Source organism: Lutjanus erythropterus, chromosome 17 (assembly GCF_056507025.1).
Source record: "Lutjanus erythropterus isolate fLutEry1 chromosome 17, fLutEry1.hap2, whole genome shotgun sequence".
Taxonomy (NCBI): domain Eukaryota; kingdom Metazoa; phylum Chordata; class Actinopteri; order Lutjaniformes; family Lutjanidae; genus Lutjanus; species Lutjanus erythropterus.
The window spans coordinates 32,275,522-32,292,120 of NC_139333.1; positions in this window are offsets into that span (position 1 = coordinate 32,275,522).

Here is a 16,599-nt window from a genome sequence, read left to right on the forward strand (position 1 = left end):
GGTAGAGACGTGAAACTAAGCTCTGCACCCCCATTGTTGGACATTCCGGATCCAAGGGTACCACCATCGAGTCTCTACAAGGTTGGGAAGTGGGTCAACTAGAACCTCGAGGACTCTGGTGCATACCTCGACGGGTTTTTGTGGAATAACTTTTGAAGTGAATGTGGTACAGACTTGAAAGCAGGCTCTGCACCCCCATAACTTTGTCTGCACAAACACACACACACACACACACACACACACACACCCACAACACACATACACACACACACAAGTGAACACATCAGAATGTTAGGTGGCTGTGATGTCATCAAAGGCAACGTGATGACGTCACAGACACTGTGCTTTGATCTAGCATGGGCTCTGTGATGCCATCAGTGTTAGGTTATAACCCTAGCACCATGTCATTATCATACCTCCACTGGTTTTCGGGGGATAACTTTTGAAGGGATGGTGGTAGAGACTTGAAACCAAGCTCTGCACCCCCATTTTCGGACATTCCGGATCCAACGGTGCCACCCTCGAGTCTCTACGAGGTCGGGAAGTGGGTCAACCAGAACCTCGAGGACTCTGGTGCATACCTCGACAGGTTTCGGGGGATAACTTTTGAAGGGATGGTGGTAGAGACTTGAAACCAAGCTCTGCACCCCCATTTTCGGACATTCCGGATCCAGCGGTGCCACCCTGGAGTCTCTACGAGGTCGGGAAGTGGGTCAACCAGAACCTCGAGTACTCTGGTGCATACCTCGACAGGTTTCGGGGGATAACTTTTGAAGGGATGGTGGTAGAGACTTGAAACCAAGCTCTGCACCCCCATTTTCGGACATTCCGGATCCAACGGTGCCACCCTCGCGTCTCTACGACGTCGGGAAGTGGGTCAACCAGAACCTTGAGGACTCTGGTGCATACCTCGACGGGTTTTTGGAGGATAACGTTTGAAGGAAAGGTGGTAGAGACGTGAAACTAAGCTCTGCACCCCCATTTTTGGACATTCCGGATCCAAGGGTACCACCATCGAGTCTCTACAAGGTTGGGAAGTGGGTCAACTAGAACCTCGAGGACTCTGGTGCATACCTGGACGGGTTTTTGTGGAATAACTTTTGAAGTGAATGTGGTACAGACTTGAAAGCAGGCTCTGCACCCCCATAACTTTGTCTGCACACACACACACACACACACACACACACACACACCCACACCCACAACACACATACACACACACACAAGTGAACACATCAGAATGTTAGGTGGCTGTGATGTCATCAAAGGCAACGTGATGACGTCACAGACACTGTGCTTTGATCTAGCATGGGCTCTGTGATGCCATCAGTGTTAGGTTATAACCCTAGCACCATGTCATTATCATACCTCCACTGGTTTTCGGGGGATAACTTTTGAAGGGATGGTGGTAGAGACTTGAAACCAAGCTCTGCACCCCCATTTTCGGACATTCTGGATCCAACGGTGCCACCCTCGAGTCTCTACGAGGTCGGGAAGTGGGTCAACCAGAACCTCGAGGACTCTGGTGCATACCTCGACAGGTTTCGGGGGATAACTTTTGAAGGGATGGTGGTAGAGACTTGAAACCAAGCTCTGCACCCCCATTTTCGGACATTCCGGATCCAACGGTGCCACCATCGAGTCTCTACGACGTCGGGAAGTGGGTCAACCAGAACCTCGAGGACTCTGGTGCATACCTCGATGGGTTTTTGGAGGATAACGTTTGAAGGAAAGGTGGTAGAGACGTGAAACTAAGCTCTGCACCCCCATTTTTGGACATTCCGGATCCAAGGGTGCCACCATCGAGTCTCTACAAGGTTGGGAAGTGGGTCAACTAGAACCTCGAGGACTCTGGTGCATACCTGGACGGGTTTTTGTGGAATAACTTTTGAAGTGAATGTGGTACAGACTTGAAAGCAGGCTCTGCACCCCCATAACTTTGTCTGCACACACACACACACACACACACACACACACACACACCCACAACACACATACACACACACACACAAGTGAACACATCAGAATGTTAGGTGGCTGTGATGTCATCAAAGGCAACGTGATGACGTCACAGACACTGTGCTTTGATCTAGCATGGGCTCTGTGATGCCATCAGTGTTAGGTTATAACCCTAGCACCATGTCATTATCATACCTCCACTGGTTTTCGGGGGATAACTTTTGAAGGGATGGTGGTAGAGACTTGAAACTAAGCTCTGCACCCCCATTTTCGGACATTCCGGATCCAACGGTGCCACCCTCGAGTCTCTACGAGGTCGGGAAGTGGGTCAACCAGAACCTCGAGGACTCTGGTGCATACCTCGACAGGTTTCGGGGGATAACTTTTGAAGGGATGGTGGTAGAGACTTGAAACCAAGCTCTGCACCCCCATTTTCGGACATTCCGGATCCAGCGGTGCCACCCTGGAGTCTCTACGAGGTCGGGAAGTGGGTCAACCAGAACCTCGAGTACTCTGGTGCATACCTCGACAGGTTTCGGGGGATAACTTTTGAAGGGATGGTGGTAGAGACTTGAAACCAAGCTCTGCACCCCCATTTTCGGACATTCCGGATCCAACGGTGCCACCCTCGCGTCTCTACGACGTCGGGAAGTGGGTCAACCAGAACCTTGAGGACTCTGGTGCATACCTCGACGGGTTTTTGGAGGATAACGTTTGAAGGAAAGGTGGTAGAGACGTGAAACTAAGCTCTGCACCCCCATTTTTGGACATTCCGGATCCAAGGGTACCACCATCGAGTCTCTACAAGGTTGGGAAGTGGGTCAACTAGAACCTCGAGGACTCTGGTGCATACCTGGACGGGTTTTTGTGGAATAACTTTTGAAGTGAATGTGGTACAGACTTGAAAGCAGGCTCTGCACCCCCATAACTTTGTCTGCACACACACACACACACACACACACACACACACACCCACACCCACAACACACATACACACACACACAAGTGAACACATCAGAATGTTAGGTGGCTGTGATGTCATCAAAGGCAACGTGATGACGTCACAGACACTGTGCTTTGATCTAGCATGGGCTCTGTGATGCCATCAGTGTTAGGTTATAACCCTAGCACCATGTCATTATCATACCTCCACTGGTTTTCGGGGGATAACTTTTGAAGGGATGGTGGTAGAGACTTGAAACCAAGCTCTGCACCCCCATTTTCGGACATTCCGGATCCAACGGTGCCACCCTCGAGTCTCTACGAGGTCGGGAAGTGGGTCAACCAGAACCTCGAGGACTCTGGTGCATACCTCGACAGGTTTCGGGGGATAACTTTTGAAGGGATGGTGGTAGAGACTTGAAACCAAGCTCTGCACCCCCATTTTCGGACATTCCGGATCCAACGGTGCCACCCTGGAGTCTCTACGACGTCGGGAAGTGGGTCAACCAGAACCTCGAGTACTCTGGTGCATACCTCGACAGGTTTCGGGGGATAACTTTTGAAGGGATGGTGGTAGAGACTTGAAACCAAGCTCTGCACCCCCATTTCTGGACATTCCGGATCCAACGGTGCCACCCTCGCGTCTCTACGAGGTCGGGAAGTGGGTCAACCAGAACCTCGAGGACTCTGGTGCATACCTCGACGGGTTTTTGGAGGATAACGTTTGAAGGAAAGGTGGTAGAGACGTGAAACTAAGCTCTGCACCCCCATTTTTGGACATTCCGGATCCAAGGGTACCACCATCGAGTCTCTACAAGGTTGGGAAGTGGGTCAACTAGAACCTCGAGGACTCTGGTGCATACCTGGACGGGTTTTTGTGGAATAACTTTTGAAGTGAATGTGGTACAGACTTGAAAGCAGGCTCTGCACCCCCATAACTTTGTCTGCACACACACACACACACACACACACACACACACACACCCACAACACACATACACACACACACACAAGTGAACACATCAGAATGTTAGGTGGCTGTGATGTCATCAAAGGCAACGTGATGACGTCACAGACACTGTGCTTTGATCTAGCATGGGCTCTGTGATGCCATCAGTGTTAGGTTATAACCCTAGCACCATGTCATTATCATACCTCCACTGGTTTTCGGGGGATAACTTTTGAAGGGATGGTGGTAGAGACTTGAAACTAAGCTCTGCACCCCCATTTTCGGACATTCCGGATCCAACGGTGCCACCCTCGAGTCTCTACGAGGTCGGGAAGTGGGTCAACCAGAACCTCGAGGACTCTGGTGCATACCTCGACAGGTTTCGGGGGATAACTTTTGAAGGGATGGTGGTAGAGACTTGAAACCAAGCTCTGCACCCCCATTTTCGGACATTCCGGATCCAGCGGTGCCACCCTGGAGTCTCTACGAGGTCGGGAAGTGGGTCAACCAGAACCTCGAGTACTCTGGTGCATACCTCGACAGGTTTCGGGGGATAACTTTTGAAGGGATGGTGGTAGAGACTTGAAACCAAGCTCTGCACCCCCATTTTCAGACATTCCGGATCCAACGGTGCCACCCTCGCGTCTCTACGAGGTCGGGAAGTGGGTCAACCAGAACCTTGAAGACTCTGGTGCATACCTCGACGGGTTTTTGGAGGATAACGTTTGAAGGAAAGGTGGTAGAGACGTGAAACTAAGCTCTGCACCCCCATTTTTGGACATTCCGGATCCAAGGGTACCACCATCGAGTCTCTACAAGGTTGGGAAGTGGGTCAACTAGAACCTCGAGGACTCTGGTGCATACCTGGACGGGTTTTTGTGGAATAACTTTTGAAGTGAATGTGGTACAGACTTGAAAGCAGGCTCTGCACCCCCATAACTTTGTCTGCACACACACACACACACACACACACACACACACACACCCACAACACACATACACACACACACACAAGTGAACACATCAGAATGTTAGGTGGCTGTGATGTCATCAAAGGCAACGTGATGACGTCACAGACACTGTGCTTTGATCTAGCATGGGCTCTGTGATGCCATCAGTGTTAGGTTATAACCCTAGCACCATGTCATTATCATACCTCCACTGGTTTTCGGGGGATAACTTTTGAAGGGATGGTGGTAGAGACTTGAAACTAAGCTCTGCACCCCCATTTTCGGACATTCCGGATCCAACGGTGCCACCCTCGAGTCTCTACGAGGTCGGGAAGTGGGTCAACCAGAACCTCGAGGACTCTGGTGCATACCTCGACAGGTTTCGGGGGATAACTTTTGAAGGGATGGTGGTAGAGACTTGAAACCAAGCTCTGCACCCCCATTTTCGGACATTCCGGATCCAGCGGTGCCACCCTGGAGTCTCTACGAGGTCGGGAAGTGGGTCAACCAGAACCTCGAGTACTCTGGTGCATACCTCGACAGGTTTCGGGGGATAACTTTTGAAGGGATGGTGGTAGAGACTTGAAACCAAGCTCTGCACCCCCATTTTCGGACATTCCGGATCCAACGGTGCCACCCTCGCGTCTCTACGAGGTCGGGAAGTGGGTCAACCAGAACCTTGAAGACTCTGGTGCATACCTCGACGGGTTTTTGGAGGATAACGTTTGAAGGAAAGGTGGTAGAGACGTGAAACTAAGCTCTGCACCCACATTTTTGGACATTCCGGATCCAAGGGTACCACCATCGAGTCTCTACAAGGTTGGGAAGTGGGTCAACTAGAACCTCGAGGACTCTGGTGCATACCTGGACGGGTTTTTGTGGAATAACTTTTGAAGTGAATGTGGTACAGACTTGAAAGCAGGCTCTGCACCCCCATGACTTTGTCTGCACACACACACACACTCACACACACACACCCACACCCACAACACACATACACACACACACAAGTGAACACATCAGAATGTTAGGTGGCTGTGATGTCATCAAAGGCAACGTAATGACGTCACAGACACTGTGCTTTGATCTAGCATGGGCTCTGTGATGCCATCAGTGTTAGGTTATAACCCTAGCACCATGTCATTATCATACCTCCACTGGTTTTCGGGGGATAACTTTTGAAGGGATGGTGGTAGAGACTTGAAACCAAGCTCTGCACCCCCATTTTCGGACATTCCGGATCCAACGGTGCCACCCTCGAGTCTCTACGAGGTCGGGAAGTGGGTCAACCAGAACCTCGAGGACTCTGGTGCATACCTCGACAGGTTTTGGGGGATAACTTTTGAAGGGATGGTGGTAGAGACTTGAAACCAAGCTCTGCACCCCCATTTTCGGACATTCCGGATCCAACGGTGCCACCATCGAGTCTCTACGACGTCGGGAAGTGGGTCAACCAGAACCTCGAGGACTCTGGTGCATACCTCGACGGGTTTTTGGAGGATAACGTTTGAAGGAAAGGTGGTAGAGACGTGAAACTAAGCTCTGCACCCCCATTTTTGGACATTCCGGATCCAAGGGTGCCACCATCGAGTCTCTACAAGGTTGGGAAGTGGGTCAACTAGAACCTCGAGGACTCTGGTGCATACCTGGACGGGTTTTTGTGGAATAACTTTTGAAGTGAATGTGGTACAGACTTGAAAGCAGGCTCTGCACCCCCATAACTTTGTCTGCACAAACACACATACAGACACACACACACACACACCCACAACACACATACACACACACACAAGTGAACACATCAGAATGTTAGGTGGCTGTGATGTCATCAAAGGCAACGTGATGACGTCACAGACACTGTGCTTTGATCTAGCATGGGCTCTGTGATGCCATCAGTGTTAGGTTATAACCCTAGCACCATGTCATTATCATACCTCCACTGGTTTTCGGGGGATAACTTTTGAAGGGATGGTGGTAGAGACTTGAAACCAAGCTCTGCACCCCCATTTTCGGACATTCCGGATCCAACGGTGCCACCCTCGAGTCTCTACGAGGTCGGGAAGTGGGTCAACCAGAACCTCGAGGACTCTGGTGCATACCTCGACAGGTTTTGGGGGATAACTTTTGAAGGGATGGTGGTAGAGACTTGAAACCAAGCTCTGCACCCCCATTTTCGGACATTCCGGATCCAACGGTGCCACCATCGAGTCTCTACGACGTCGGGAAGTGGGTCAACCAGAACCTCGAGGACTCTGGTGCATACCTCGATGGGTTTTTGGAGGATAACGTTTGAAGGAAAGGTGGTAGAGACGTGAAACTAAGCTCTGCACCCCCATTTTTGGACATTCCGGATCCAAGGGTGCCACCATCGAGTCTCTACAAGGTTGGGAAGTGGGTCAACTAGAACCTCGAGGACTCTGGTGCATACCTGGACGGGTTTTTGTGGAATAACTTTTGAAGTGAATGTGGTACAGACTTGAAAGCAGGCTCTGCACCCCCATAACTTTGTCTGCACACACACACACACACACACACACACACACACACACCCACAACACACATACACACACACACACAAGTGAACACATCAGAATGTTAGGTGGCTGTGATGTCATCAAAGGCAACGTGATGACGTCACAGACACTGTGCTTTGATCTAGCATGGGCTCTGTGATGCCATCAGTGTTAGGTTATAACCCTAGCACCATGTCATTATCATACCTCCACTGGTTTTCGGGGGATAACTTTTGAAGGGATGGTGGTAGAGACTTGAAACTAAGCTCTGCACCCCCATTTTCGGACATTCCGGATCCAACGGTGCCACCCTCGAGTCTCTACGAGGTCGGGAAGTGGGTCAACCAGAACCTCGAGGACTCTGGTGCATACCTCGACAGGTTTCGGGGGATAACTTTTGAAGGGATGGTGGTAGAGACTTGAAACCAAGCTCTGCACCCCCATTTTCGGACATTCCGGATCCAGCGGTGCCACCCTGGAGTCTCTACGAGGTCGGGAAGTGGGTCAACCAGAACCTCGAGTACTCTGGTGCATACCTCGACAGGTTTCGGGGGATAACTTTTGAAGGGATGGTGGTAGAGACTTGAAACCAAGCTCTGCACACCCATTTTCGGACATTCCGGATCCAACGGTGCCACCCTCGCGTCTCTACGACGTCGGGAAGTGGGTCAACCAGAACCTTGAGGACTCTGGTGCATACCTCGACGGGTTTTTGGAGGATAACGTTTGAAGGAAAGGTGGTAGAGACGTGAAACTAAGCTCTGCACCCCCATTTTTGGACATTCCGGATCCAAGGGTACCACCATCGAGTCTCTACAAGGTTGGGAAGTGGGTCAACTAGAACCTCGAGGACTCTGGTGCATACCTGGACGGGTTTTTGTGGAATAACTTTTGAAGTGAATGTGGTACAGACTTGAAAGCAGGCTCTGCACCCCCATAACTTTGTCTGCACACACACACACACACACACACACACACACACACCCACACCCACAACACACATACACACACACACAAGTGAACACATCAGAATGTTAGGTGGCTGTGATGTCATCAAAGGCAACGTGATGACGTCACAGACACTGTGCTTTGATCTAGAATGGGCTCTGTGATGCCATCAGTGTTAGGTTATAACCCTAGCACCATGTCATTATCATACCTCCACTGGTTTTCGGGGGATAACTTTTGAAGGGATGGTGGTAGAGACTTGAAACCAAGCTCTGCACCCCCATTTTCGGACATTCCGGATCCAACGGTGCCACCCTCGAGTCTCTACGAGGTCGGGAAGTGGGTCAACCAGAACCTCGAGGACTCTGGTGCATACCTCGACAGGTTTCGGGGGATAACTTTTGAAGGGATGGTGGTAGAGACTTGAAACCAAGCTCTGCACCCCCATTTTCGGACATTCCGGATCCAACGGTGCCACCCTGGAGTCTCTACGACGTCGGGAAGTGGGTCAACCAGAACCTCGAGGACTCTGGTGCATACCTCGACAGGTTTTGGGGGATAACTTTTGAAGGGATGGTGGTAGAGACTTGAAACCAAGCTCTGCACCCCCATTTTCGGACATTCCGGATCCAACGGTGCCACCCTCGAGTCTCTACGAGGTCGGGAAGTGGGTCAACCAGAACCTCGAGGACTCTGGTGCATACCTCGACAGGTTTTGGGGGATAACTTTTGAAGGGATGGTGGTAGAGACTTGAAACCAAGCTCTGCACCCCCATTTTTCGGACATTCCGGATCCAACGGTGCCACCATCGAGTCTCTACGACGTCGGGAAGTGGGTCAGCCAGAACCTCGAGGACTCTGGTGCATACCTCGACAGGTTTCGGGGGCTAACTTTTGAAGGGATGGTGGTAGAGACTTGAAACCAAGCTCTGCACCCCCATTTTCGGACATTCCGGATCCAACGGTGCCACCATCGAGTCTCTACGACGTCGGGAAGTGGGTCAACCAGAACCTCGAGGACTCTGGTGCATACCTCGATGGGTTTTTGGAGGATAACGTTTGAAGGAAAGGTGGTAGAGACGTGAAACTAAGCTCTGCACCCCCATTGTTGGACATTCCGGATCCAAGGGTACCACCATCGAGTCTCTACAAGGTTGGGAAGTGGGTCAACTAGAACCTCGAGGACTCTGGTGCATACCTGGACGGGTTTTTGTGGAATAACTTTTGAAGTGAATGTGGTACAGACTTGAAAGCAGGCTCTGCACCCCCATAACTTTGTCTGCACACACACACACACACACACACACACACACACACACACACACACCCACAACACACATACACACACACACAAGTGAACACATCAGAATGTTAGGTGGCTGTGATGTCATCAAAGGCAACGTGATGACGTCACAGACACTGTGCTTTGATCTAGCATGGGCTCTGTGATGCCATCAGTGTTAGGTTATAACCCTAGCACCATGTCATTATCATACCTCCACTGGATTTCGGGGGATAACTTTTGAAGGGATGGTGGTAGAGACTTGAAACCAAGCTCTGCACCCCCATTTTCGGACATTCCGGATCCAACGGTGCCACCCTCGAGTCTCTACGACGTCGGGAAGTGGGTCAACCAGAACCTCGAGGACTCTGGTGCATACCTCGACAGGTTTCGGGGGATAACTTTTGAAGGGATGGTGGTAGAGACTTGAAACCAAGCTCTGCACCCCCATTTTCGGACATTCCGGATCCAACGGTGCCACCATCGAGTCTCTACGACGTCGGGAAGTGGGTCAACCAGAACCTCGAGGACTCTGGTGCATACCTCGATGGGTTTTTGGAGGATAACGTTTGAAGGAAAGGTGGTAGAGACGTGAAACTAAGCTCTGCACCCCCATTTTTGGACATTCCGGATCCAAGGGTACCACCATCGAGTCTCTACAACGTTGGGAAGTGGGTCAACTAGAACCTCGAGGACTCTGGTGCATACCTGGACGGGTTTTTGTGGAATAACTTTTGAAGTGAATGTGGTACAGACTTGAAAGCAGGCTCTGCACCCCCATAACTTTGTCTGCACACACACACACTCACACACACACACACCCACACCCACAACACACATACACACACACACAAGTGAACACATCAGAATGTTAGGTGGCTGTGATGTCATCAAAGGCAACGTGATGATGTCACAGACACTGTGCTTTGATCTAGCATGGGCTCTGTGATGCCATCAGTGTTAGGTTATAACCCTAGCACCATGTCATTATCATACCTCCACTGGTTTTCGGGGGATAACTTTTGAAGGGATGGTGGTAGAGACTTGAAACCAAGCTCTGCACCCCCATTTTCGGACATTCCGGATCCAACGGTGCCACCCTCGAGTCTCTACAACGTCGGGAAGTGGGTCAACCAGAACCTTGAAGACTCTGGTGCATACCTCGACGGGTTTTTGGAGGATAACGTTTGAAGGAAAGGTGGTAGAAACGTGAAACTAAGCTCTGCACCCCCATTTTTGGACATTCCGGATCCAAGGGTACCACCATCGAGTCTCTACAAGGTTGGGAAGTGGGTCAACTAGAACCTCGAGGACTCTGGTGCATACCTGGACGGGTTTTTGTGGAATAACTTTTGAAGTGAATGTGGTACAGACTTGAAAGCAGGCTCTGCACCCCCATAACTTTGTCTGCACACACACACACACACACACACACACACCCACAGCCACAACACACATACACACACACACAAGTGAACACATCAGAATGTTAGGTGGCTGTGATGTCATCAAAGGCAACGTGATGACGTCACAGACACTGTGCTTTGATCTAGCATGGGCTCTGTGATGCCATCAGTGTTAGGTTATAACCCTAGCACCATGTCATTATCATACCTCCACTGGTTTTCGGGGGATAACTTTTGAAGGGATGGTGGTAGAGACTTGAAACCAAGGTCTGCACCCCCATTTTCGGACATTCCGGATCCAACGGTGCCACCCTCGAGTCTCTACGAGGTTGGGAAGTGGGTCAACAAGAACCTCGAGGACTCTGGTGCATACCTCGACAGGTTTCGGGGGATAACTTTTGAAGGGATGGTGGTAGAGACTTGAAACCAAGCTCTGCACCCCCATTTTCGGACATTCCGGATCCAACGGTGCCACCATCGAGTCTCTACGACGTCGGGAAGTGGGTCAACCAGAACCTCGAGGACTCTGGTGCATACCTCGATGGGTTTTTGGAGGATAACGTTTGAAGGAAAGGTGGTAGAGACGTGAAACTAAGCTCTGCACCCCCATTTTTGGACATTCCGGATCCAAGGGTACCACCATCGAGTCTCTACAAGGTTGGGAAGTGGGTCAACTAGAACCTCGAGGACTCTGGTGCATACCTGGACGGGTTTTTGTGGAATAACTTTTGAAGTGAATGTGGTACAGACTTGAAAGCAGGCTCTGCACCCCCATAACTTTGTCTGCACACACACACACACACACACACACACACACACCCACACCCACAACACACATACACACACACACAAGTGAACACATCAGAATGTTAGGTGGCTGTGATGTCATCAAAGGCAACGTGATGACGTCACAGACACTGTGCTTTGATCTAGCATGGGCTCTGTGATGCCATCAGTGTTAGGTTATAACCCTAGCACCATGTCATTATCATACCTCCACTGGTTTTCGGGGGATAACTTTTGAAGGGATGGTGGTAGAGACTTGAAACCAAGCTCTGCACCCCCATTTTCGGACATTCCGGATCCAACGGTGCCACCCTCGAGTCTCTACGACGTCGGGAAGTGGGTCAACCAGAACCTCGAGGACTCTGGTGCATACCTCGACAGGTTTTGGGGGATAACTTTTGAAGGGATGGTGGTAGAGACTTGAAACCAAGCTCTGCACCCCCATTTTCGGACATTCCGGATCCAACGGTGCCACCATCGAGTCTCTACGACGTCGGGAAGTGGGTCAACCAGAACCTCGAGGACTCTGGTGCATACCTCGATGGGTTTTTGGAGGATAACGTTTGAAGGAAAGGTGGTAGAGACGTGAAACTAAGCTCTGCACCCCCATTTTTGGACATTACGGATCCAAGGGTACCACCATCGAGTCTCTACAAGGTTGGGAAGTGGGTCAACTAGAACCTCGAGGACTCTGGTGCATACCTGGACGGGTTTTTGTGGAATAACTTTTGAAGTGAATGTGGTACAGACTTGAAAGCAGGCTCTGCACCCCCATAACTTTGTCTGCACACACACACACACACACACACACACACACACACACACACACCCACAACACACATACACACACACACAAGTGAACACATCAGAATGTTAGGTGGCTGTGATGTCATCAAAGGCAACGTGATGACGTCACAGACACTGTGCTTTGATCTAGCATGGGCTCTGTGATGCCATCAGTGTTAGGTTATAACCCTAGCACCATGTCATTATCATACCTCCACTGGATTTCGGGGGATAACTTTTGAAGGGATGGTGGTAGAGACTTGAAACCAAGCTCTGCACCCCCATTTTCGGACATTACGGATCCAACGGTGCCACCCTCGAGTCTCTACGAGGTCGGGAAGTGGGTCAACCAGAACCTTGAAGACTCTGGTGCATACCTCGACGGGTTTTTGGAGGATAACGTTTGAAGGAAAGGTGGTAGAGACGTGAAACTAAGCTCTGCACCCCCATTTTTGGACATTCCGGATCCAAGGGTACCACCATCGAGTCTCTACAAGGTTGGGAAGTGGGTCAACTAGAACCTCGAGGACTCTGGTGCATACCTGGACGGGTTTTTGTGGAATAACTTTTGAAGTGAATGTGGTACAGACTTGAAAGCAGGCTCTGCACCCCCATAACTTTGTCTGCACACACACACACTCACACACACACACACCCACACCCACAACACACATACACACACACACAAGTGAACACATCAGAATGTTAGGTGGCTGTGATGTCATCAAAGGCAACGTGATGACGTCACAGACACTGTGCTTTGATCTAGCATGGGCTCTGTGATGCCATCAGTGTTAGGTTATAACCCTAGCACCATGTCATTATCATGCCTCCACTGGTTTTCGGGGGATAACTTTTGAAGGGATGGTGGTAGAGACTTGAAACCAAGCTCTGCACCCCCATTTTCGGACATTCCGGATCCAACGGTGCCACCCTCGAGTCTCTACGAGGTCGGGAAGTGGGTCAACCAGAACCTCGAGGACTCTGGTGCATACCTCGACAGGTTTTGGGGGATAACTTTTGAAGGGATGGTGGTAGAGACTTGAAACCAAGCTCTGCACCCCCATTTTCGGACATTCCGGATCCAACGGTGCCACCCTCGAGTCTCTACGAGGTCGGGAAGTGGGTCAACCAGAACCTCGAGGACTCTGGTGCATACCTCGACAGGTTTTGGGGGATAACTTTTGAAGGGATGGTGGTAGAGACTTGAAACCAAGCTCTGCACCCCCATTTTCGGACATTCCGGATACAACGGTGCCACCATCGAGTCTCTACGAGGTCGGGAAGTGGGTCAACCAGAACCTCAAGGACTCTGGTGCATACCTCGATGGGTTTTTGGAGGATAACGTTTGAAGGAAAGGTGGTAGAGACGTGAAACTAAGCTCTGCACCCCCATTTTTGGACATTCCGGATCCAAGGGTACCACCATCGAGTCTCTACAAGGTTGGGAAGTGGGTCAACTAGAACCTCGAGGACTCTGGTGCATACCTCGATGGGTTTTTGGAGGATAACGTTTGAAGGAAAGGTGGTAGAGACGTGAAACTAAGCTCTGAACCCCCATTTTTGGACATTCCGGATCCAAGGGTACCACCATCGAGTCTCTACAAGGTTGGGAAGTGGGTCAACTAGAACCTCGAGGACTCTGGTGCATACCTGGACGGGTTTTTGTGGAATAACTTTTGAAGTGAATGTGGTACAGACTTGAAAGCAGGCTCTGCACCCCCATAACTTTGTCTGCACACACACACACACACACACACACACACACCCACACCCACAACACACATACACACACACACAAGTGAACACATCAGAATGTTAGGTGGCTGTGATGTCATCAAAGGCAACGTGATGACGTCACAGACACTGTGCTTTGATCTAGCATGGGCTCTGTGATGCCATCAGTGTTAGGTTATAACCCTAGCACCATGTCATTATCATACCTCCACTGGTTTTCGGGGGATAACTTTTGAAGGGATGGTGGTAGAGATTTGAAACCAAGCTCTGCACCCCCATTTTCGGACATTCCGGATCCAACGGTGCCACCCTCGAGTCTCTACGAGGTCGGGAAGTGGGTCAACCAGAACCTCGAGGACTCTGGTGCATACCTCGACAGGTTTCGGGGGATAACTTTTGAAGGGATGGTGGTAGAGACTTGAAACCAAGCTTTGCACCCCCATTTTCGGACATTCCGGATACAACGGTGCCACCATCGAGTCTCTACGACGTCGGGAAGTGGGTCAACTAGAACCTCGAGGACTCTGGTGCATACCTGGACGGGTTTTTGTGGAATAACTTTTGAAGTGAATGTGGTACAGACTTGAAAGCAGGCTCTGCACCCCCATAACTTTGTCTGCACACACACACACACACACACACACACACCCCCACACCCACAACACACATACACACACACACAAGTGAACACATCAGAATGTTAGGTGGCTGTGATGTCATCAAAGGCAACGTGATGACGTCACAGACACTGTGCTTTGATCTAGCATGGGCTCTGTGATGCCATCAGTGTTAGGTTATAACCCTAGCACCATGTCATTATCATACCTCCACTGGTTTTCGGGGGATAACTTTTGAAGGGATGGTGGTAGAGACTTGAAACCAAGCTCTGCACCCCCATTTTCGGACATTCCGGATCCAACGGTGCCACCCTCGAGTCTCTACGAGGTTGGGAAGTGGGTCAACAAGAACCTCGAGGACTCTGGTGCATACCTCGACAGGTTTCGGGGGATAACTTTTGAAGGGATGGTGGTAGAGACTTGAAACCAAGCTCTGCACCCCCATTTTCGGACATTCCGGATCCAACGGTGCCACCATCGAGTCTCTACGACGTCGGGAAGTGGGTCAACCAGAACCTCGAGGACTCTGGTGCATACCTCGATGGGTTTTTGGAGGATAACGTTTGAAGGAAAGGTGGTAGAGACGTGAAACTAAGCTCTGCACCCCCATTTTTGGACATTCCGGATCCAAGGGTACCACCATCGAGTCTCTACAAGGTTGGGAAGTGGGTCAACTAGAACCTCGAGGACTCTGGTGCATACCTGGACGGGTTTTTGTGGAATAACTTTTGAAGTGAATGTGGTACAGACTTGAAAGCAGGCTCTGCACCCCCATAACTTTGTCTGTACACACACACACACACACACACACACACACACCCACACCCACAACACACATACACACACACACAAGTGAACACATCAGAATGTTAGGTGGCTGTGATGTCATCAAAGGCAACGTGATGACGTCACAGACACTGTGCTTTGATCTAGCATTGGCTCTGTGATGCCATCAGTGTTAGGTTATAACCCTAGCACCATGTCATTATCATACCTCCACTGGTTTTCGGGGGATAACTTTTGAAGGGATGGTGGTAGAGACTTGAAACCAAGCTCTGCACCCCCATTTTCGGACATTCCGGATCCAACGGTGCCACCCTCGAGTCTCTACGAGGTCGGGAAGTGGGTCAACCAGAACCTCGAGGACTCTGGTGCATACCTCGACAGGTTTTGGGGGATAACTTTTGAAGGGATGGTGGTAGAGACTTGAAACCAAGCTCTGCACCCCCATTTTCGGACATTCCGGATCCAACGGTGCCACCCTCGAGTCTCTACGAGGTCGGGAAGTGGGTCAACCAGAACCTCGAGGACTCTGGTGCATACCTCGACAGGTTTTGGGGGATAACTTTTGAAGGGATGGTGGTAGAGACTTGAAACCAAGCTCTGCACCCCCATTTTTCGGACATTCCGGATCCAACGGTGCCACCATCGAGTCTCTACGACGTCGGGAAGTGGGTCAACCAGAACCTCGAGGACTCTGGTGCATACCTCGACAGGTTTCGGGGGCTAACTTTTGAAGGGATGGTGGTAGAGACTTGAAACCAAGCTCTGCACCCCCATTTTCGGACATTCCGGATCCAACGGTGCCACCATCGAGTCTCTACGACGTCGGGAAGTGGGTCAACCAGAACCTCGAGGACTCTGGTGCATACCTCGATGGGTTGTTGGAGGATAACGTTTGAAGGAAAGGTGGTAGAGACGTGAAACTAAGCTCTGCACCCCCA